This window comes from Diabrotica undecimpunctata, chromosome 9, assembly GCF_040954645.1.
Source record: "Diabrotica undecimpunctata isolate CICGRU chromosome 9, icDiaUnde3, whole genome shotgun sequence".
Taxonomy (NCBI): domain Eukaryota; kingdom Metazoa; phylum Arthropoda; class Insecta; order Coleoptera; family Chrysomelidae; genus Diabrotica; species Diabrotica undecimpunctata.
The window spans coordinates 15,208,201-15,232,840 of record NC_092811.1 but is presented as its reverse complement, the minus strand read 5'-3'; the positions used below and the strand labels follow the sequence as shown (position 1 = coordinate 15,232,840).

At 31.7% G+C, this 24,640-nt stretch overlaps 1 protein-coding gene across 3 annotated transcripts in view; it reads right to left on the bottom strand.

The window, feature by feature from the left end:
• LOC140449583 (uncharacterized) overlaps positions 1–23,828 on the bottom strand; it is a 584,439-nt gene extending 560,611 nt beyond the window's left edge. For 2 of the 3 annotated variants that reach the window (XM_072542797.1, XM_072542800.1), the window contains exon 1: positions 23,578–23,819. The gene's annotated coding sequence lies outside the window, so the exon portion shown is untranslated. Of the gene's footprint in view, positions 1–23,577 lie in introns of all 3 variants that reach the window. The other variant, XM_072542799.1, reaches the window with a different exon arrangement.
• Between the last annotated feature and the right edge of the window lie 812 nt (positions 23,829–24,640).

Here is a 24,640-nt window from a genome sequence, read left to right as displayed (position 1 = left end):
TTGTAGCCATGTAAAATACTTGTAAAGATGTACAGTTAGTCGTTTATAACCATTAATGGATGCGACTTTGCCTTTTTAAATAATAATCTATATTTTCCGTTGATTTATGTACATTTATAAATGATATTTTTCTATAAATTCGCCTTATTGGTTGGTTAAATAAACTGATTGTGGCTGCTTAGACTGTATCATCGAATTGACAAACTGACACTTTTTTCTGATCCAAATCCAACCTCCATATAATCGTTCATTGTCTCTACTGTCTCTTTAGTTTAGCCTCTTTAATGGTTGCACTATTTATTTCGTATTTGTTCAAGGTATCCCTTAAATTCTTTATAATTTTTTTTTTTTGTTTAAATGGCATAGGCAAGTGCCATACAGCCAGTCACAACATGAAAATATTCTACCCAGAAAGAAGATTGTGTAGTATAATATAAAACGATTATATAAATTTCAAACTTAAGTAGCATTACAAATTTTAAGCATTAAAATTATTATTAAGGATAGGATAGAGATAAAACATGGACACTCGTTTCTCGTCTAGGGACCCATCAAGACATTGCTTTTAAGACAAACTAGATTGGGTCACGGATAAAAGGTAATAACAAATGGGATAAAACAGAGGTTAGGATTCTAATTACAGTTAAATATTAAGCTTACTTTTGCAAATAAATTCCATCAAACATTCATTTACAACTCTTATATTTAGAGATAGCAGATAGCACATATTGTACGGAGGAAAAATTTTGATGTTGACTAAATTTTTTATTAGAATTTCAGTTTGTTTTGTGTATTTTTTACATTCGAAGAAAATGTGATCTAGATCACCTTCTTTTTGATAGTTTGGACATAAATTTGAATTTACGATTTTTAGTTTGGACACATGATTAGGATAGCAGGCGTGTCCAAATTTTATGCTAATTATAGATGTTATATACCTTCGTGAAACAGAATAATTTTTAAACTAATAATCTCTTGGGATTAAAGGCTGTATAGAAGCATATTGCGAGGAAGACTGCGTACTATATATATACCAAGATCGTTTCCATTTACTATTGATATTATTTTTAATTATTGTTAATGCGTCTTGTCTACAGATTTGGTGACCAGCTTGCGTTCCGGTATCAATGGCCTTTTTAGCTAATAGGTCAACATGTTCGTTGTATTTAAGACCTATATGTGCTTTCATATGTTTCAATGTTTCAAGTTTCAATGGCTAACATAATAGACAATGAGTCAGATACTATTGTAACAAATGTATTCTGAGTGTTTTCAAAGTATCTTAATGCTTCATATATTGCTACAGCTTCAGCACTAAAGATTGAAAAACTAGGATTTAGTCGTAAAATTTTTTCTGTATTAGTTGATGGAATGTAGAAAGCACACCCAGTACCAACAATAGACTTTGAGGCATCCGTATAAATAACTAAAGAGTCTGGCAGACTAGATAAACAGGACCTCAAAATATTCGAGCTAACAGAAGAATTTACATGGTAATTCGGTTGGATCACAGTAATGGGCTGCAAGCACGAATAAAAATGTTGGATGTTAAGATTATCCTCTGATTTAAAGTCATAATCAAAATTTGTCAGGCTTCTAAAAGCCTCACAAAGTGGAGGTGAGTTCTTAAGTCTCCAATATCGATTAGTTAAATCTTCTTCGTTCAGTTTTCTGATATTTGAGTAGAGAGTAGTGTTACGATTTTGTATATTAATAACAAACTTTTGACTGAGGTATTCTCTTCTATAGCCCAAGGGATTTTCTAGAGCTTCCACATGCAGAGCATTAATAGGCGTCGATTTTATGGCACCCAAACAAATACGCAATGCTGCGTTTTGAAACACATCTATTGTTTTCAGAATATGTTTACTTGCTGAACCATATAATATGCATCCATAATCGATAATTGATCTAATATAAGATCGCAAAGAAGTTTCCACATCTGCACCCCACCATGTTTTTGTATTTGATTTGAGGAAATTTAGACCCTTGTTACATCTATCCAACATAAACTCAACGTGAAGTTTCCAAGTTAACTTGCGATCGAGAATCATTCCCAAATATTTAATTGAAGAACTGAAATTAAAATCATACCCATTCAATTTTATCTGATTTAGTTTTGGGATATTGTGTCGAGTGAAAATACTAATACTTAATTTACTTGATGCAATTTCAAACCCATTTTGTTTAAACCAATTTTTGGATCTATCATGTATTTTTTCTAAAGTTTGAATGCAATTATCGTATTTTCTCGTAGAAGAATATATAAGAAAGTCATCAGCATACTGTATTATTTTAAAGCTGATATTTTTAATGAAAATGTTATGTAAATCTGCAGTATAGATATTAAACAATACAGGGCTTGTCTAACTGATAAACTGATCCCTGAGGTAGTCCCTGTTTATTATAACGAGGACCTATAAGTTTATTATTGTTTGTTCTCAGGTAAATTTTTCTGCAAGAATAAAAGTTAAGAATAGTGTTTACCAATTGTGGTGGTATATGAAAATTTTTTATTAATTTTTCCATTCAAATATCGAGACGAACACTATCATATGTTCCTTCTATATCTAATACTATTGTCGGTAAATAAATATTACTTGAGAAGGAGTTCTGAATGTCCGTTACCAATGTGGCAAGTGCATCTATGGTACCACAGCCTTTTCTATACCCAAACTGCAAATCTGGAAGTAACTTCTTTTTATCTAACCACCATTCCAATCTATGTTTAATCATCCGTTCTAAAGTTTTCAGTACACAAGACATAAGTGAGATAGATCTATATGAGTGAACTGAATTAGGATCTTTTCCTTGTTTGAGTATGGGGATAATGATTACATCTTGAAAGATCTTACATCTTGAGCTATTACTGAATTATTCATGATTATATCATTAAATATTTCCAATAGTAAAATTTTGGCACTTTTGGGAAGATATAGTAACATTGGATATTTAATATTATCTAAACCTGGACTAGTACTATTTCGATTTTTTAAGGCAAATTCCAATTCTAAAGTATTAAAAAATTCTAACAAAAAATGATATTGCTTATTGATAGAATAGTCAAAAGTTTTGCAATTTTTTACAGACGGTAGAGCAATTTGATCAAAAAAATTGTTCTTCTAAGGAATCGTCAAAACATTTTATAGAAGAGATTGGTTTTCTGTTTAATTTTCTAGCTTGATTCCATAAGCTTGCTGATGGTATATTTTTATTCAACTTTGAGCACCAATAAATCCAGCTCTTTTTGGCTTTATTTTTTAGAAATATTTTGGCTTCTGATACAAGTTTTTGGCATTGTATGTAATTGGCCATTGTAGTAGATTTCTTATATAATTTAATAGCTTGTCTTCTGTTATTCACAACATTACTACATTCATTATCCCACCAAGGAGGCGAAAAATGATTTTTGCTAGTGAAAGGTTTAACAGCAGGTATTGCCTTTTCTGCAGCCTCATTTATGCTATTAATAAGAAAGCAATATTTTTCGCCAGTGTTTTCAAATTCCATATTATTCTCAAAGAGAGAGTCATCTGTATACAGCTTCCAGTTTGCTTTTTTTAATATTCCATAATTCTTACTTTAATAGTTCCTCTTACATTCCAATGTTCAATCATAATCTTATTTTGCACCTTATTCGTTTTCAATTTTTCCTGATCGTAGTACCTAGATGGTAGATTTAAAATCCGTTTTTAAATTTGCTTTTGTATTTAACAAACTGTAACAACAATCTTAATAACCATAAAGTAATAACCATTTTAAATACAAACGGAATATTTTATAAAGGGCGATAGTGTGGTATAATACAAACAAGCGAATGAAACAGCTGATTGCTTTATTAATTCCGGAAGATCAAAGCGGTTCCGTTCCACGCCGCGAAGCGTTTATACAGATGATTCTTCACTTTAGGACAATTCATTAAGATAAAAGTATGTTAATAGAAATTAATTTATATTGCTTTTACTGCCTTTTCAAATTGTTTTGGTTAAAGTACTAGAAATAAACCGCAAATCAATTTAAAAGAAACAGATTTAAATAGTCTGACGTGTAGAATTATTTTATAAACGTTTAAAAAATATTGAAAAGCTAATACAAGATGCTTGGATTTTGTATTAAAATTAAGAATGCCTCTAGAAATTCGAATAACATCCAAAAATGGTACTAAACTGTCATCAGATCAGCTTTCTTAGTAATTAAAAAGCTCGGTAATTTTTAACCAGGTCTTCCTAAAAGTAGAACACCTGTGCGTATCACCGTAATAAAAAAGTTAATTACTTTTAATCATCTTCACAAAAAAAAAAATTCGTCTTTAACACAAAATTAAAGATCAGTAGGGTAGTTGGGGCTAAAAACACGCACGGGGCAAAAGAACGCACCTCATTAAAATTTGCCGCTAATGTCCAGGTTGAACCGATTTTTAGTTACAAACGTTTGGCAGCGTGTTATGTGTTGTTCCAAGGTTAAAGCTGATTCAAGGCGTTGTTTACAAAGTATGAAGTAAATATTATTTTTTACTATTACACTGTAATATTGGCATAACAAAGTTAATTTGTGATAAAATCAAATTGGCATTTTTCGCTAAATTAGTTTATTCGGGCGTTTTCTTGGCTTGATTTTGGGTTATTATGTCAAAAGTTTTCGATTGCGGTTAGGTCCTTAAAATCTCAACAGATGGCTTTTACGGTGTTGCCGAATGGGGCAAAAATACGACAGAGTTAATTACTATTTAGATGGGAATAAGCCACAATTAAAGGTTAAAGTACGTTTATTGACGTTTCAATTTAGACTTCGGAAATCGTTATCAAAATACAAACATTAGTAAATTAAACAAATTTTTGTTTTTTGTTACTTAGTGAAAAATTCGTCTAATAATTTAATTTTATCTGACTCATTTATATTGACAATTCAGACATACATTATACATTTTAAAGTAAACGACTTTAAAATAATATTGCCAATATTGTTGAGTTGCGTTCCTGGGACGACTTTACTTATAAGATAGTTCATTCGATTACAAGAAATCAACTTTAACTTGAGAATATCCATCAGAGAAGATCATAGCATGTAATTCGTTTTTAAAAAGACAAATACATGCCATGATGACATTTAGAGCATACATCATTTATGTTTTTTAAATAACAAACATATAAAATCAGAATTTGGTGTTTATTGAAGGTGAATTAAATGCACGACCAAATACTTACCATGTCGGGATAGTATTATGAGGATTTTTTCCTGTTTTTTTTCCCTCATAATTTACTATGGAATCACTAACAGGAGAATTTTACTCTCATCATGGCGTATATATTTTTTTTTATTTAGAAAATCGCATCGACCAAATGGCCATTAGCGAAAAATTAGTGGATTACATTAGGTACAATTGCTTCAATACAATTTGGTTTATTAAATATTGTGGTACTTATTAATGTCTTTCAAGAAATTCAGAGTATTGTTAAAGTTACAGTCTGCACCTAGAGCTTCTATAAGTGTTCCTGGTATCTTGTTATTGCTTCGTTGTTGATTGTAGATGGGACATTCACAAAGTAGGTGCATTATTGTTAGTCTCGACCACCGCATCGACCAAATGGCCATTAGCGAAAAATTAGTGGATTACATTAGGTACAATTGCTTCAATACAATTTGGTTTATTAAATATTGTGGTACTTATTAATGTCTTTCAAGAAATTCAGAGTATTGTTAAAGTTACAGTCTGCACCTAGAGCTTCTATAAGTGTTCCTGGTATCTTGTTATTGCTTCGTTGTTGATTGTAGATGGAACATTCACAAAGTAGGTGCATTATTGTTAGTCTCATATTACACGTTTCACATCGCGGCGGTTCGCACTTTTTAATTAAGTAATCATGCGTTAACCTAGTATGTCCGAGTCTGAGGCGCGTTACTATTATTTCTTGGCTTCTTGACTTAGGTAACACATTCCATCCCTCTATGCTGGGTTTCACTTGTTTTAATTTAGAATTCGACACATTCCATTTATTTTTCCACGCACTTAAGATTGATTTTTTTATATAAGCTTTTATATCCGTTGATACTGATGTGTTTACGATCTCGGAAACGTCACTCACTATCGCGTCTTTCGCACTATGGTCAGCAGTTTCGTTGCCTTTTATTCCTGTATGGGATGGGATCCAGATGAAATTTATCTCATTATGATTGATATAAGCCTGAAGAAGGACTGTTTTAATTTTTTTTTAAAAGCGGGTTTTTTGGATACAGTTGTCGGATGCTTTGTATGGCACTAAGTGAGTCTGTTAAGATAATATATTTGGAGTTTGTTGTCAGATTGATTAGTTCTATGGCGCGATAGAGAGCATACAGTTCAGCTGTATAGATAGTACTAACATTAGATAGTTTGAATTTAAGGACCTTCTCTGGAGTTACTACAGACGCTCCCACACCTTCAGATGATTTTGAACCATCAGTGTATATCTGGGTATGATTTTTATAACGATTAATGATTTTTCTAAAATGGGAAATAATTAGATTAGGATTAGTGGAGTTTTTATCAAATATTCTGAGTGCTGTGTTATGAATAGTATCGAGCTTTTTAAGTACTGATTTCGATGCTGAGTCGTAAGCTATAGCCGCGTAGTCTAGCTGTGATCGTCTAATAGTTCTGTATATAATTAGCAATGTACTCCTGTCTGAACCCCAATTCTTGTGTGCTAGAATTTTTAGTAAATTTAATCTTCTGTAACATTTACATGCTAGATTATTGATATGTTCTTTCCAATTCAACTTTCTGTCAAAAGTAACTCCTAGCAATTTTAGCGAATCATTTTGTTGTAGTGATTGGTTGTATAGATATAATGAGATTGGTGTACTGACTTTCTTTTTAGAAAATACTATATATTTTGTTTTAGTTGTTGTTTTCAATATCTAACAAGAAACTCTGTGCAAGTTGTGAGAGGTTGTTTAAGTTTTTGCTTTGACCAAATATTACGAGATCGTCAGCATATAAGCGGCCTTTAAGTGGAAGTTTTAAATTTCGTAGAACATCATTTATGACAATTATAAATAGCGTAGGACTTATAACAGATCCCTGAGGAATTCCATTTTCCACTTTCCAATTCCACTTTTGACGACAAATTACCATTTACTCTAACTTGGATATATCTTTTATATAAGAAGATTTTTATAAATGCAAGGCAATGTCCTTTGATTTCTAAATCGTACAGTAATCTGATGATACGGTGGCGCCAAGCTGTATCAAAGGCTCTTTCAATGTCGAAGAATATTCCAATACATTTTTGATTAAGGGAGAAGGCTTCATGTACACTGCTTTCTAGGTCTATAATATTGTCTAGAGTTGATCTATTTTGTCGAAAACCATGGCGTGTATTTGTCTTTTTAAAAACGAATTAAATGCTACGATCTTTTCTGATGGATATTCTCAAGTTAAAGTTGATTTCATGTAATCGAATGAACTATCTTATAAGTAAAGTCGTCCCAGGAGCGCAACTCAACAATATTGGCAATATCATTTTAAAGTCGTCTACTTTAAGATGTATAATGTATGTCTGAATTGTCAATATAAATGAGTCAGATAAAATTAAATTATTAGAAGAATTTTTCACTAACTAACAAACAACAAAAATTTGTTTAATTTACTAATGTTTGTATTTTGAGAACGATTTCCGAAGTGTAAATTGAAACGTCAATAAACGTACTTTAACCTTTAATTGTGGCTTATTCCCATCTAAATAGTAATTACTTTAAAATGTCATAAGAAAATAGCTTCAGAACAATACGACAGAATTAGGGGGCAAAACTACGAATACGTATTTTTCCCCATTATCATAAATTGATTTTGTTTCTACTAATTTCACAATTAAATATTCAATTTATCCAAATCTTTTTTCTGTTTTCCATAAACTACAAAAGAAATTCAGAGCGAAAACCTTTGGTAGAAGTTATTTTGTGCGAAGCTCGTGAACTTATTAATAATGGCGTTTCTATACGTCAGACAGCAAAAGCGGTAGAATTTCATACAGCAAAGGTTGAAAAAAGGAAATTGTGTTTAGTCTTTGGGCAGATTTAAAGCAGTTCTAACCAAGATCCAAGAAAACCAAATAGTTCAGCATTGCAAGAACTTGACAAACGATTTTATGGAATGACGCTAAAGTCATTGCTTGTTTTAATTTACTCTTATTGTGTAAGAAACCGTATTGAGCATCCATTTTCACCTGTAAATCAATTAGCAGGTCGGTACTTCACTAGATCTTTAATGAGAAGGAACCGATTATCTTTAAGAGTTTCACGAAAAATAAGTATTGATAGAATCATGAATTTCAAGAGAGTTCAACTAGCACAATATTTAGAATTTTTCTCAACTGAGACAGTCCCAAACTATCTGGCCAAACATGTTGCCCCAGTTGAAAAGAAAAATGTAGCAAAAGCTGTAGCTGCCGAGCAGGACAAACAATTACGGCTGTTTGCTGTATGAGTGTATTTTTCTTATTTGCTCGAAAACGAATGAATCTTCTTCTAATCAAAGTCGAACCCACAGTCTGCTACATGGCTGTTACTGAGAGTGGTTACGTGAACACTCTCACCCGCATCAAGTACCTGAAGCATTCTAAAAACATACAAGTCCAATAGAGGAGAACCTTGTTCTTCTGATTCTAGATAATCATGTATCGCACACAAGTCTTCAAGCAGTAACATTTGCAAAAGATAATTTCATCCATTTATTAAGTTAGCTACTATATGGCAGCCATAAGAATCAGCCACTTATTATAAGAGTGTCTCTGACAGCTGGACCAGTTCCCATCTAGGACAGGTTCTCTGCATTTACCATGTGGCTGTTTTCTTTCCCACAGCATTAGCAAAAACTGGTACTGTAGATATGGCAAGAGATGGCTTTCGATCTACAGGAATCTACCCACTAGATAAAAATATTTTTTCGGATGTAGATTATATGCCAGCTCAAGTAACAGAGTAAAATTTAGGTGAAGATTTAGACGATAAAGAACATATTTTTATTCAGTTTCAGCAAAGAAGAAAATAAACTTGTTACTGATGCAATAGAGTCCCAGCCGTCATCAAAATCGGAAGTCGGAATTTCTGTACCTGGTCCTTCAAATATTAAAAAAGAAACTATTACTGACACGAAAGAACCCCAGCCATCATCAAAATCAGAACAGTCAGTAATTATACCTTCAGACATTATTCTTTTCCCAATAATTAAGATAAAAAGGGAACAAACCAGGAGAAGTTTAAAGTCAACTCTACCAATATCTACATCTGATAAGGAGCGACTTTAAGAAGAACAAGAATAAAAGAAAGAAGCAGAAAAAGGGGAAAAGAGAAAATCATTATTGAAGAATCAAAATATCGTGCTACCAAAAGGAAAGTTTTCGACGAATCATCATCTGATGAATCAGTAGCACTCTCCTCTCAAAAAACTATTGATTCTTGTAACATTCATTTTTCCGATAACGATGAAATGTTGTACCAAATATTTCAACTGATGACTATGTTGTAGTGAAGAATTTAAAAAAAAAACCATACAGATTATTTGTCGCCAAAGTCTGCCAAGTAAATGATGATGGTTAGGAAGGCGTATTTGTTTTATGTCTTTTTTCGAAAGAACGATATTACTTTAAAGCTTCTAAAGCCAATAAAAATCAGCTCTTTCAGATTTTCAAATTCAGTAGGATTCTCAGAAGACCTCGCTAAATACTCTTTTAGATTAACGGTTTGTATTTTACGTTTGGTTTTTTTTAATAAAGATTGGTTACTTTTAAATGCCTACCATCTCCTTTATTTGGAGTTTTATATGTAAGCTTTCCTGTAGTAACAAAAGTTCTAAACTGTTTTAATTTCTGAAGACACCGAAGATGGAATTTAAAAATTATCTACCAAGCAAAAAAAATTTGATAATTTAAAAGAAATTAGGGAAGTGAAATATCCTGATTTAGAAATTATCTTCCAATCTCCCAATGGAAGAAATTAAACCCTACATCCATTCTTTCACCTAATTACCAATTGTAATTTCTTAAAAATTTCTTAATAAATAATTGTATAATAAATGTTTGTTATCTGCTCTTTATTATTACTACCACACATTATGTACATTTAGGAAATGCTCATTTTCATCTTAAATTGATACGAACGTTGTACCAGTCCCTTTGCTTATGTCATAAACGTTGACATCTGATGGAAAATGAATTCTATTCGTGTTTGTGTAATACACTACTATAAAGCAGTGGAATACAAAATCCACATCGTAATGATGATCGCCCATTTTCATGAAAACGCCTCCTTATAAAGGAGAAGATGCCGCAGACAGAATCTTCGACATTTGCGGATCTCCCCCGTTGTGTGAACAGCGAACGCTTAATATACATAACTGATAAAACTTGAATAAAAAACCTATATCACAAGCCGAGCTTAGGTAAAAAGCTTTAAAAATCTTTTTAAAGTCAGAAGATTCGTGCCACCAGGAACTAAATTGGTTGTTTATAAAATCCTAAATAAAGAACGGCTTTTATGATATAAATATTTAAATAATTTATTTGAAATATAATTATCAATTCCTTAAATAGGACAGTATTGATGCTATTATAATTATATTAAAAGTATTTTTTTACTACATTTCAATATTGGATTTTTTAAAATAAAAATACAGTTTTAGAATTAAAAACAATTTTGATAACAAATATATAAGAAATTGTTACCAAGAAGCGAAAAATAGAAGCAGTTATTAATAGCAGAAAATCATTTTCTATAAGGACAAAGCAGGTAATCTGACGGGTATTAGCAGAAATGACAAACAAATGGGACAGGATTTTACAAATATATTAAATACCCCTCGACTTAAACCTGCTAAAAAATCTTGTGATCCAAAGATAGAAAATAGGATGAAAAATAAACGTTAGGTGTTCATGACGATCAAGAATGAGCAATAAGAAAAAAGAAGAAAACAAAATGGGGAATAGTAACTGGAAATGCAAAGGAAAAATTAAGGTAAAGTATCCATCCCCCTACTAGATTAGTGATTGTAAGGAAACTGTCGAATCTGAATCGACAATGGAGCTTTATCGGCGATTAAGGAAACGCCAAATCCTGAACTCTTGAACAAAGATAATAGTAAATGGACATAGACACAAAGTGTAAGTTTATGAGGCTTAATTTTTTTATCCTTATTAAGTAACAATATATATATAGGTCAATAAAATACGAATTTAAACCTTTTAAACTAAATATAACATTAACATACTGCATAGACAATGTTTATATAACAATGACCTATATAATAGTTATTACAACTGGAATAAGAAGATCGATAATTTTGCAACTAATAATTTTTTTTGTTATTGTATAGTAGGGATGGGAAAAACCTACCGGTTTTAACCGAAAACCGGTTTTTTACTTCGCAATAACCGGTCTTATCGGTTGTTTTTTTTTCCCGGTTATAACCGGTTTTTTATTTTTAAAGTAAAAATCGGTTATTAGGTTTTTACCGTGATTAGGATTAGGTTAGGTATTATTTTGTATACCAATCATAATTATTATTCACAAGTAATTATTCCATAAAAAAAATAATTTAAATTTTATTTTATTTTATAAATACAGAAACAAACTGCAAGTGCAAACTCACATCAGCCAGAAACAATTAAGTTTTATTATAATATTTCGTTGAAAAGTATTTGTAGTCGTAATATTTACATAAGAAGCAATCTGGTACATCATCTATTTTTCACACTTGACTCTTGACATTGAAAGTGGGAGAATGGCTTTTTCTGATTACCAAAAATAATGTTCTGACTATAAATATCGAATTACTGATTACGAATACGAATCTCCAAGGATTTCCCTACGTTTTAAAAACAATACACCCATACAGGATGTAAATGAGTTAAAATGTATCTGCTATACAAATATACAAACGTGTTAAAAGTAATATATGATAAATTTTTTTTGATGGTAGTAAAAATAAAAGATGAATTGCATTATTCAATTTATTTTTAAGTAAAATATTTATGTTGATATTATTTTTTTAAACCCCATTTGAAAGAGTCTGGGAAATTTTTTATAAGTTGAAATGGTTGGGGTGGGGAATTTTTTGGGTTTGGGACTAGACGAAAATTGGTGGGTATTTTAGAAGATTATATTTTTAAATGGTAAATTAAATTTGCATCATTAATTAAATACAATAATTGCATATTATATTCTACTCTCATAATATATTCAATGACAATAGAACCTGAATTATTTTAGCGCTCTCTGTTGAGCAGTAGTACAATAATTTTGGTTTACTGTTCTCTACATCTGCCTTCTGAAATTTTATCGCCTTTCGAAGAGGCCACAAAGGAGATCACGGGTTCCCAGTACATTACTGCTAGCCATGTTATCCCCCTTGTGTCTATTATCGAAAGATCTTTAAAAAAACCTCAAGCCAAACCTTAGTACAGCCCAAAAGTTATGACAAAAGCTTATAACTAGACTTTAAGAGAGGGACACTAAGCTTTTACGAAACCCCCTGCTTTGCCATGCTACAATCACGGACCCGAGGTTCAAAAAACTATATCTGAAACTGTCTATGGCGGAGACAGTCATATCCAATTTAGGGTCGTAATTTAGGACGTATCTTACCGAAATCGAAAAACTTTCTCCTTCCTGCTCCTTTCAGAATGAAGAAGCTAAAGTGAGTTTAAAATCAAACCCTCTTTGGTCTTCACACGATCTGGAGTTGGTGAACAGTGGTTCCAGTTTTGATTGACTCTATATCTGCAGCAGCATTTGCTGCCGAGATTAAGCGATCCGTTTTCATTCTAGGAGCAGAACAGAACCTGTATGCCAGGCTTAGCTTTTATAGCTAAAAAATACATGTCGTTGGTTGGAAGTTCGGTGGCATCCCAGAGACTGGTGTCATCATTGAATGATATTGTGTCAGATGAGAGAAGCCGCTTAACCGACCAACATATATATGAACTAGTTTTTCTCAATAGGCTTCATGAAAAATACTGGTCAACATAATGCTAAATCCATTTCATATAATATAACCTATTTGTAACCTTCTCACCTATACTTTTTTACTTAAAATATTACTTCATTCTACTTATATTATACTTTTATTGTATATTATTGAAATATGTATTTATTAATCTTACGCTATATTATATTTAATAATAATCAATAAATATATAATAATAATAAAATAATAAATAAATATAATAATTAGTAGAATAAAATGGTTTTATTAAAAATTGTGTTTTATTTATATTTATATTGATGTTCTTTCGATAGTACTAATTTTGATTATATTGATATCGAGTCGAATGTAGTATCGCAAACTAAAGTGCACTGTAAATGTAACTTTGTAACCTATTTTATTAAAAAAAAAACCGAAAATCGGTTTTTTTTTGGGCCGGTTATAACCGCCAGGTTAAACCGTGAGCAAAAAAAAACCGGTATAACCGAAAACCGGTGTTTTGTCAAAAACCGCCATCCCTATTGTATAGTAAAAATACACGATCTTTTTTGCATTTCTAGAGTATACTTATAAAATATGTTAAATTATACGTAGATATTATATGAATAGGTATATCAATTCTTTTTTTTTAAGTAGTCCATATTGTTGCATATTTAATAAACTTAAAAAAATGATTTTAAATTATACCAAAATGGGAGATGGGCAGTTGAGATGAGCAATTTTTTAAAGATTGGCGAAGGTGTCGGTACAAGAATGGCTGAGAATAATAGAATGAAACTATGTTGTATACAAAGACTGTATCTATGTATCAAATGAATCAAAAGATAACTTTTATTTTCATAAGCAAAACCAAAGCAATAGGTTTTTGAAACAACAATCAAAATTTATTAAAGTTAACACTGTATAATCAGACTTTTCAGTATGTAGAATATCGCTTCTAGTCTAGGCGGGATCTGTTTTGGATTGGACATTTTCCATAGGAAACTATTTTTTTGCTGGAATCCCTTCAGGATGTGCCCAATATCGATAATCACGATATGCGCCAGTCGCAAACCCTGTGCTAAATTTTTTATTTAACAAAATCTGAAAACAATTGAAAATTTCTCATTTTTTTGCTCCTATTTTCGTGTATAATTCGGAAAATATTGATCCTAGAGAAAAAATTATAACAAGTTAAAAGTTTCGTTATTCAATTTTACACAATATTTCGTTAGCTATAAATTAAAAATTTAATGTTTATTGTTGAAAAAATAGCAATAATAGGAAAAAAAATTACAAAAAAATGAAGTTAATCCTTCAAATGTTTTCGACTTTCTAAACTTGACCTACAAGCTCCATATTCCGCCTAGAAAAACCATTTAATATGTTTAAAACGTGTGCTAACTTTTTTTAAGATCGGTGGGATAGGTTTTGCATAATAATTTTGCAACCCAGCCTACTGGAAAAAAATCGCAATTTTTTTTTGTAAAATTCAAATCGGTTTACTAGGAGAGCCTAGAAATTTTTTTAAAGTTTTAAACATTTTTTATATATATTAGGCTTATAAACAAATTGAATAACTTAACGAGCTTTAAACATATCAATTTCAAAATTTATTCACTTAAAGAACATTAAAAGACGCTTCTTTAAAAAAAAAACGATACATTCGGCTTACTGGTTGCCAAGATATTGAAGGTCAAGGTTAGACCTGAAGATTCTTGTCCTTCCAAAAAAGAAAAAGACTTTAAAAAAATTATTGAAGATTGAGTAAAAATAAAGTTTATTTATGAAAAAAAAATTTATTGTTCGCCTTTGTTTTAACGATATAAATTATTTATTAACAATTTATAAATACATATTTGTTTACTAAAAGTAACAATTTACTTCAATGTATAAATTGCAAGCTCAAAAAAAAATGCATGAAAAAAAATGCAATTACTCGTTTAACATACAATTGTTTATTGCAAATTTTCAAATTTTGCAATTAAAAATGGTATTTGAAAATATAAGATTTAAAATCCTTGTCGCCCGAGACATCGATTAAAAAAAAAAGAGCAAAATTGGTTAACAAGAAGCCAAGATAACGCAATTTTTAGCGCGCGCGATATGATTTTGAACTCGCCGATTCACATTTTGAGTGAATGTCCCCCACCACCACCTCTCATTGCTGTATTGCAAAATTATTATGCAAAACCCATCCGACCGATTTTAACAAAATTTAGCACACATTTTAAACATATTAAAAAGTTTTTCTAGGCGGAATATGGAGCTTGTAAGTCAAGTTTAGAAAGTCGAAAACATTTAAAGGATTAACTTCATTTTTTTGTACTTTTTATTCCAATTATTGCTATTTTTTTCAACAATAAAGATTAAATTTTCAATTTCTAGCTAACAAAATATTGTGTAAATTTAAATAACGAAACTTTTAACTTCTTATAATCTTTTCTCTAGGATCAATATTTTCCGAATTATAAACGAAAATAGGAGAAAAAAATGAGAAATTTTCAATTGTTTCAGATTTTGTTAAATAAAAAATTTAGCACAGGGTTTGCGACTGGCGCATATCGTGATTATCGATATTGGGCACATCCTGAGGGGATTCCAGCGAAAAAATAGCTTCCTATGGAAAATGTCCATTACGGTCTGAATTTCTACAGATCCCGCCTAGTCTATTCTTGAAAATGATACTAGATACAAAACTAATTTGGAAAAGCCACATTCGACAACTTAAAAAATTTAACACGTAAAACATAAACATTCTTTAGCTTGGTATTTAGCAATTCTTTACGTGGAAGCTAATAAACCCCCTCTTTAAAATAGAAGACACAGTCGAAGCCTACAAGATACAGTTAAGTCGAAACAAATTCTAATAACCCCGCTTATTCTTACATCTTTTCTGACAGTTTTCATTTCATCGGATTAATTCTAATGCGGTTGTTTTAATAAAATAAATATAATTATATATTAACAATTATTATTATTAATATTATTATAAATATTATTTATTAACAATTTGTAAGTATATGACTTGTATGACTTAATTTGTCGCCTAAAGTACAAAGCTACTGGATTCCGGACTTCGAGGTAGCCATCAAAATTAACTTCCTCGATAAATCCAATTGTGAGGAAATTGCTCATTTTAGCAGTTTCGCACTAATAACGGAAAATGTGGTGAAGCCTCATCCTGCATGAACCATATATATCTTCTCACAGTAAATGTTAATATCTCTTGTTCATCAATAAAGAAGGGAAGCTGGACCAATATATTAGAAATTGCACAAAATGTACAAGATTTTTACTGTACAATGTGTTCTAAATTGGTGTGTTTTGCAGGGTATACAGAAAAGTGCAGGAGATGAAACAAAAGTAGTTAATATGCGATGACCTCTTGTTTTGTTAAAAATCATTCTTTGAAAATATAACAAAAAATATCTCTATTGTATATTGTATTGTATATTGAAGATGATTCGTATAAAAGAAGATCAAAATATCTATTATTAATAAAACTGAAATCAAAAGATGTTTTTAATATTTATTATAATTTTGTAAATTGAGTTTTTTTTAACCATTTTGCCATCTGATACCATTTCTGCAGGTGTTCTAGGCATCCCTATCACAACAAATATCACAGCTTCCCTTTGGCTATATATGTAGTTATGAAGCTATTTCCTTGTGGCATTTTAAAGTAATTACTATTTAAATGTGAATAAACCACAATTAAATGTTAAAGTATGTTTATTGACCTTTCAATTTCCACTTCGGAAATCGTTCTTGAAAAAAAAATTAAGAGCGATTTTCGAAGTGAAAATTGAAACGTCAATAAACATACTTTAACCTTTAATTGTGGCTTATTCCCATTTAAATAGTAATTACTTTGGCTATATAGTTAAAGTTTTTAGAGATACTCAAATACAAGAGATACTTCTTTGTTTCAAAGCATTTTGCTTAATCCACGGCATCACTTAGGGAAAAGTTGAGTATATTTAAAAAGGGCTTAAAATGATGAACGGCGTTGCATCCTCTGATGGAGATGGTGGAGATCTTACGAGGTAAGCACTCCAATCGGCCACATAAACTAAGCATTATTACTAAAGATTCCATAAGAATACATTTGAAGTTATTTAAGGGCAGATCCAGCCATTATGGTAATTAAAAGACATCTAAAATTTACCTTCCTGAAGAAGAGTGTAAAAAATCTACGAATTCTTCCAAGAAAAAATCTTCAGGTAAAGATTGCAAATGACAGCTATCGACGAGAATTTCGTAAATTTAAAGTTTTTTTTGGTTTTCCGAGGTCAGATACATACAGTGAGTGTGATAAATACTTGGCTGAAGTCACTCCTCGACAAAACCAAGAACACAATCGCGAAGCAGAAAGTAAATTAAAATGTTTACACACAGAAAACAAACTTCACAAATTAAAGGCCCAGCTTTTTTATGACTGAAAGAAGAAGGCAAAAAGGCTTGCTAGACGTGACAAGGAATATGGTGTTCTGGTCATGTACTACCAGAAAAATATCTCACTTCCACATATCAGAACAAACAATGTCTACTACATACAGTTGTCAATATTTTCTTTTAATATTCGTCTGCCTTCTACCTGTAAATCTATTTTCTACACTTGTCCTGAGACCATAGGTTCAAACAAAGTCATCATGAGTCAGTTGGACAAACAAGTAAGAACAGTAAAAATTTTTTGTGACTCACAGGGGGCCAGAATAAAAATTAATATAGGTTTAAATATCTGCATTTTCTTGTTCGTACGTTAAAAAGATTAGACACCGTATTAATAACATTTTCTATTAGAGGGCATTCTTCGGAATGCGATAAAAATTTTGGTTTGGCAAAGCTGAAGACCAGAATGGAAACGAGTTTTATGAGCTATTACGTAATGTCTGAAGGAAGCCAAAACCGTTCCAAGTAGTCAAAGTTGAAGAGGATCCAGCTATCGTTAGAGACTGGGTAAAATTTTTCGATGCAGTCTTACTATATAAGAAGAACAGTCCTTTCAAAATTCAAGAACTAAAAGAAATCATAATTGAAGCCAAACATAAGTTTATACAACACCGAGCATGCTATAATGGGCCACTCTACAAATCTGTCGTTTACTTGGAGTGATGTTTACTTACCAGATAAAGCGTATCGCGGTAATAGTTTTTTTTTTACATATTTTATATTTTATTTATATTTTAATATGTTTTTTTACGTTAAAGAGTATTTTTCCTTGCAGGTTTGTTGAAGCTATCTAAACAAAAGTTTAAAGTAATTACTATTTAAATGAAAATAAGTCACAGTTAAAGGATAAATTAAGTTTATTGACGTTTTAATTTCCACTTCGGAAATCGTTCACAAAATATAAACATTAGTAAATTTTGTATTTTCTTACTAATATTTGTATTTTGAGAACGATTTCCGAAGTGGAAATTGAAACGTCATTAAACGTACTTTAACCATTAATTGTGGCTTATTCCCATTTAAATAGTAATTACTTTAAAATGCCACAAGAAAATAGCTTGAGAACAAAAAAAAGTTTAAAGACCTACAAATTCTTAATAAAAACTTTTTGGAGCTGACGCGAGACGTTTCTACAAAAGCCTTCCTCACGAACAATCATTTTTATGTTTTTCCTTTCCAATTACATTTAAATATAAAATATTTGTAAGTAACTCTAGTATCTATTATTTCTACATTATTTAAGTTAGCTACAAGCAAAATAAATACCATTTTATTATTTAATCCTATTAAAAAATAGACTAACAATAAAAAGTTAAAAATAAATCGCAGGTATCCCTTTAAAGCAATGAGTTACACAAATACAAATATTAATCTTCAATTTTCTCAATTTTGTACTCACAGGTCATATTCAGAAAAACCTCATGGAAAGGAAAGAGGGAATAAGAATTGGTGGAGAAATCGTAAAAACCATGAGATTTGTAGATGACATGGTAATTATGGCTGAGAGTATAGAAGAACTACAAATTTTACTAGATGCAATTAATAGTGAATGCATTCAAAAGGGACTAACATCAACACAGATAAGACCAAATTTATGATAGTATCAAGGAGTCCAATAAATAATGAACAACTAAGCCTTGGTGGACAGCAAATAGACAGAGTGACAAAATATGAATATCTGGGAGCTTACGTCAACACAGAATTAGATCCAGACCAAAAGATCAGGGTACGAATAGAAATGGCAAGGGCAGCGTTCTTAAAATTCAAGCAATCGTTCGGTGACAAAAATCTGAATGCTGCGTTGAGACTGAGCTTTGCTGAATGTTACGTGTAGTCCCAACTATTGTACGGGGTAGAAACATGGATGTTAAAAGCCCAAATAGTTAAAAAGCTTGAAGCCTTTGAATTTTGGATACGGGAGAATGTTGAGAATTCCATGGACTGCCAGGGTCACCAATGAGGAAGTGCTGAGAAGGATGGGTCGAGACAAAAAATTGTTAAGAACAATAAAAGTACGCAAGCCTGCATACCTTGGACACATACTGAAGAATGATAAATATAGTCTTCTGCAGGTCATCATGCAGGGTAGAGTAATGGCAAAAAAGGAATAGGTAGAAAGAGGAAGTCATGGCTGTGAAATATTCGAGACTGGACAAACATGACTGTAGACGAATTATTCCACGTTGCAAAAGACAGAGAAACTTTTAGAAATGTGGTCGCCAACCTTTGTTAATGGAAAAGGCATGGGAAGAAGAAGAAGAATTTTTTCAAATTGAACTTTGAGTGACATTCTCTCCCTAGGTCTTCATATATGATAATAACAAAGAAAATAAATATACAAACAGACATACATTTGAAAGATGTACCGATAGAAAGAGTTGAAAAATAATGAAAACAATGATCAAACAACAGAAATAAGGACCAGAATAGAAGTAGCAGAAACTGTTTTTGTAAAAATGAAAATGGACATAAAAAAAAACGAACAAGGAAGTATTGTGAGAAATGGGCAAAGAATACGACATAATAAACAAAATAAAAATATGAAATAATATATGGGACACGTAATGAGGGGACAGCGATATGAAATGCTAAGATTTATAATACAGAGATAAGAGGAGGAAGGCCTCTGGGAAGAAGAAGAGTGTCATGGTTGGAAAATTTTAAGGAACTGGTTTAAATTTAGTTCATTATAACTCTTCAGAGCAAAAATAACGACGATGGTATCCAGCTTTTAATTGTGAAACGGCACAAGAAGAAGATTAGAACTCAAAGGATAAGATTATTAAAATGTATATAAAGAATGTAAAATTGATCAGATAACTTATAAACAGGTCTACAGAAATTATATAAAAGTAACGTCGAATAAGGATGAGGTGAAAACTGAGACAGCTAAAGATTAGCAAAAAAGCAATAAAATAATAGTACCTGCTACAATCAATTTGTAAATATATTTAATATTTGAAGATGAAACACAGAAATAAGCAATTTGGATAGTCAATAACAAACTGTTTGAGCTAAAAATAAGTAGAAAGTGACGGAAGTGTTGGCAGTGGAACCCTAGGTACTTCATCGTCCATATTAGAATATTAAGAAAATTGCTTACGTCACATCTAAAACTGAGACAGATAATGATTTGGAAAGACTGGAATTACAAATTAGAAAAAGGACATAATCAGCAAGAACCAATGAAATTAGATAATTAAATGGACTAAAATAATAATACCAGCTTCAGTCAATATGTAAATACATTTGCTATCCAAAGATGAAATACAGAGATAAGCAATTTGGATAGTCAATAACAAACTGTCTGACTAAAATTAAGTAGAAAGTGACGAAAGTATTTGCAGTGGAACCCTAGATACCTCATCGTCCATATTAGAAAATTGCTTACATCTTATGTAAAACTGAGACAGATAAGGATTTGAAATGACTGGGATCACAAATTAGAAAAAGGACATAAAGCAAGAACCAATGAAACCAGATAATTAAATGGACTAAAATAATAGTACCAGCTTCAATCAATATGTAAATACATTTGCCATCCGAAGATCAAATACAGAGATAAGCAATTTGGATAGTCAATAACAAACTGTCTGAGTTAAAATTAAGTAGAAAGTGATGGAAGTGTTTGCAGTGGAACCCTAGGTACTTCATTGTCCATATTAACAAATTAAGAAAATTGCTTACATCTTATGTAAAACTGAGACAGATAAGGATTTGAAATTACTGGAATCACAATTTAGAAAAAGGACAAAATCAGCAAGAACCAATGAAACCAGATGGTGGAGTAAAATAATAGTACCCGCTATAGTCAACTTGTAAATATATTTGCTATCCTAAGATTAAATACCCATTGTTATTCTTCCATAAAGTGGAAGAAGACATCACTGAAACCCAAGTTGGATTTAGGAATGCCATGGGTACACGAGAGGCATTATTTGGATTTAACGTCCTCATGCAAAAATGTATGGATGTAAACCAACCACTCTATGTTTGTTTTATTGATTACAATAAGGCGTTCGATAAGGTCCGACACAACCGTTTTATACAGTTACTTAAAGATAAACACATCGACAAAAAAGACTTAAGAATAATAACTCATCTCTACTTTAACCAAACAGCAAAAGTCAGAGTAGGCAAAGAACTTTCGGAGGAAGTAGAGATAAAAAGAGACGTAAGGCAAGGTTGCATACTCTCCCCCTTATTGTTCAATCTATATTCGGAAGAAATAATTAAAAAATCACTCGAAAATGTAACAATTGGAATAAAAGTCAACGGCAGACCCATCAACAATATCAGATATGCCGATGATACTATACTAATTGCAGAGAATATACAAGATCTACAGACACTTTTAGATAATGTAGTAAATGCTAGTGAGGAAAGCGGACTAACGCTTAATGCTAATAAAACAAAATTTATGGCAATTTCCAAAATACAACAAGACATTTTAAACATAAGAGGGGTTCCAATAGAAAAAGTAAGTAAAAATACAGATATCTTGGTACAATTATTAATGGAAATAACGAGTATACAGAAGAAATAAAAATGAGAATTGGACAAGCTAGAGCAACATTTAATAAGATGAGAAAAGTATTATGCAGTAGAGACCTTAGTTTGTAACTCAAAATAAGAATATTACGTTCATATGTGTTTTCGGTGCTGCTGTATGGGATGGAGGCCTGGACCTTAAATAAAGAGGTGAGCGATCGACTTGAAGCATTCGAGATGTGGACCTACCGAAGAATATTAAAAATAAGTTGGGTAGACCGAATAACAAATGTTGAGGTCCTAAGAAAGATGAAAAAGGAAATGGGAATCATGAATACGATTAAGATAAGAAAGTTACAGTATCTCGGCCAAGTTATGAGAGGGGATAAAAATCTGTTGCTACAAACCATAATGCAGGGAAAAATACAGGGAAAACGAAGTATTGGAAGAAGACGCATCTCCTGGCTCAACAATCTGAGAAAGTGGTATAATTGCAGTTCCGTCGACTTGTTCAGAGCTGCAATCTCAAAAGTAAAAATAGCTGTGATGATTACCAACCTCCTTAGAGGAGACGGTACCTAAAGAAGAAGAAGTTATTCAATATGGTGATGAATCAAATAATTCACAAAGTAAGAAAACGACACGGATGCCACATGGGAGCGCATAAAATCACGATACTATGCTATGCCGATGATGCAGTACTAATTGCTGATAACGAAGATAACCTACAAAGGCAGCTCCACACCTTCAATATCACAGCAAACAAACTTAATATGAGAATATCAGTAGAAAAAACTAAATAGACGGTAAAATTGTAGAACAAGTAATGAAATTCAATTACCTAGGAGTAGAGATCACTAGTGAAAGGTATATAAGAACAGAGAGCACAAGGCAAGCATCAAAAGCGGCAAGAGTAAGTGGTTGCCTCCGAGAAACCATATGGAGAAACAAATATCTGACCACGGAAAACAAAATGAAAGTATACAAGACAACAGTAAGACCAATCCTAACATATACAGTGGAGACAAGGACCGATACAAGAAAGACGAAACAACAAATCAACAATATCGAAATGAAAGTATTAAGATCAATAGCGGGCATATCATTGAGAGACAGACAAACCAACAGAAGTATACGCGAACAATGCAAAATTCAAAATATTAACAGGTGGATAAAAACAAGAAAAAAAAACTGGAACGAACATGTAAACCGAATGGGACCAGATAGATTAGCGAACATCTGTAAAAACAACAAGCCGTATAGCAGAAGACCCGTTGCAAGGCCACCAAAAAGGTGGAAAGATAATGTATAGTCAACAACGACTGAAACAGAATAAGAGGCAGACAAACAGGAGTAATCCTAGTCGCGCGAAGAAGAAGAAGAAGAGAAGAAGATTAAATACAGATATGAGCTATTTGGGTAGTCTATAACATACTGAACTGAGTTAAAATTAAGTAGAAAGTGAAATCGTATGTAGAATTTATTTATATACATACATAAAATTGATATTTTTAAATTATTTTTAATAGTAGAATATTAAAAAATATATGGTTTTAATATTTTGTGTCAAGGTAAAATAGATTTTTCTTTGTGGTTTCATTTTAAAAGGGCCCCTATAAAAAAATCCAATGAAAATATTCTTTTATGAAAAGTGAATCTGATCGGAAGGAATTATCAACATTCTTTGAACTCACCGGTTACTAGCCATATCGATATCCAATAAATGTAGGCCAGGCGATTCTTCCAGATTGTGGTCTAAAACCCGCGAAATATCTATACCAGCGATGTGTGTTTTAAACTAGACAGCATATTTATTTGTGTCGTTCAATTTTTTTATAAATTATCGCACGCAGCATGCAGACAACAAAAATAAATCGTAAGTTCCTACCGCCTTTATCAGCTGTGGGATCTCTTGGCCAGCAGCAAACGCACCCCCAAAAACTTGATCGCAACTGAGCGTCGTCGACGAAGCCGTCACCTGGCCACCGGCGTTCCCGATGGTGATGCGCCCAGACGCTGAAACTCGCGCATTCCAAGAAGGAATAGAGCGCGCGAAGGTCGTTTCGGCCCATCGGTCGGCCCATCAGCCCATCAATTTTATTTTGAAGCACAATTACTTTACCTTAATTAATTGAAATTTTCTTTGTAATGGAGAATATCGGGCGATAGATCTTGTGGTGGAAATCGAAGGAAATCTATGGTCCTGAACGTTGTAGTAACAGTTTGTGAAGTATTAAATTTTAAGCCTGCCTCTAGAACTGATGTCTACTAATTACTGGGAAAAGCAGATGTTGGCTTCTAGATAAAATCAACGCTTTTGTGAAAGCATTTGGAGAAATAAATAATTATTTTATTGTTCTAATTGTCATTTTCTGATATTTCAAGTACAGACTTTTTTTCAGTTTAAAATTACAATTTTATTTATTACGTTTGATAAAATTCAGTTAAATTTGGTTTTTTCTGTGTTATTGTTAATTTTTTTTGGTTAGTTTCCATACAATATAGGCGAGTAGGAAGCACTTTTGAACGTTTTTTCTTTGTGTTTGAGTGTATTACGACTAGACTTCGGCAAATATGCAAATATTTCATATTTTGGCATATTTGTATAAAAGTTTGCATAAAGTGCATAAAAGTTCAGATTTTTATACTGTATTTGAAAATTTTTAAACATACCAATTTATTTCAATTCTTGTATAAAATTTTGTAGTCATTTTAATCAAGAAATGATCTAAGTACGTAATCTTTACAGGTACAAAA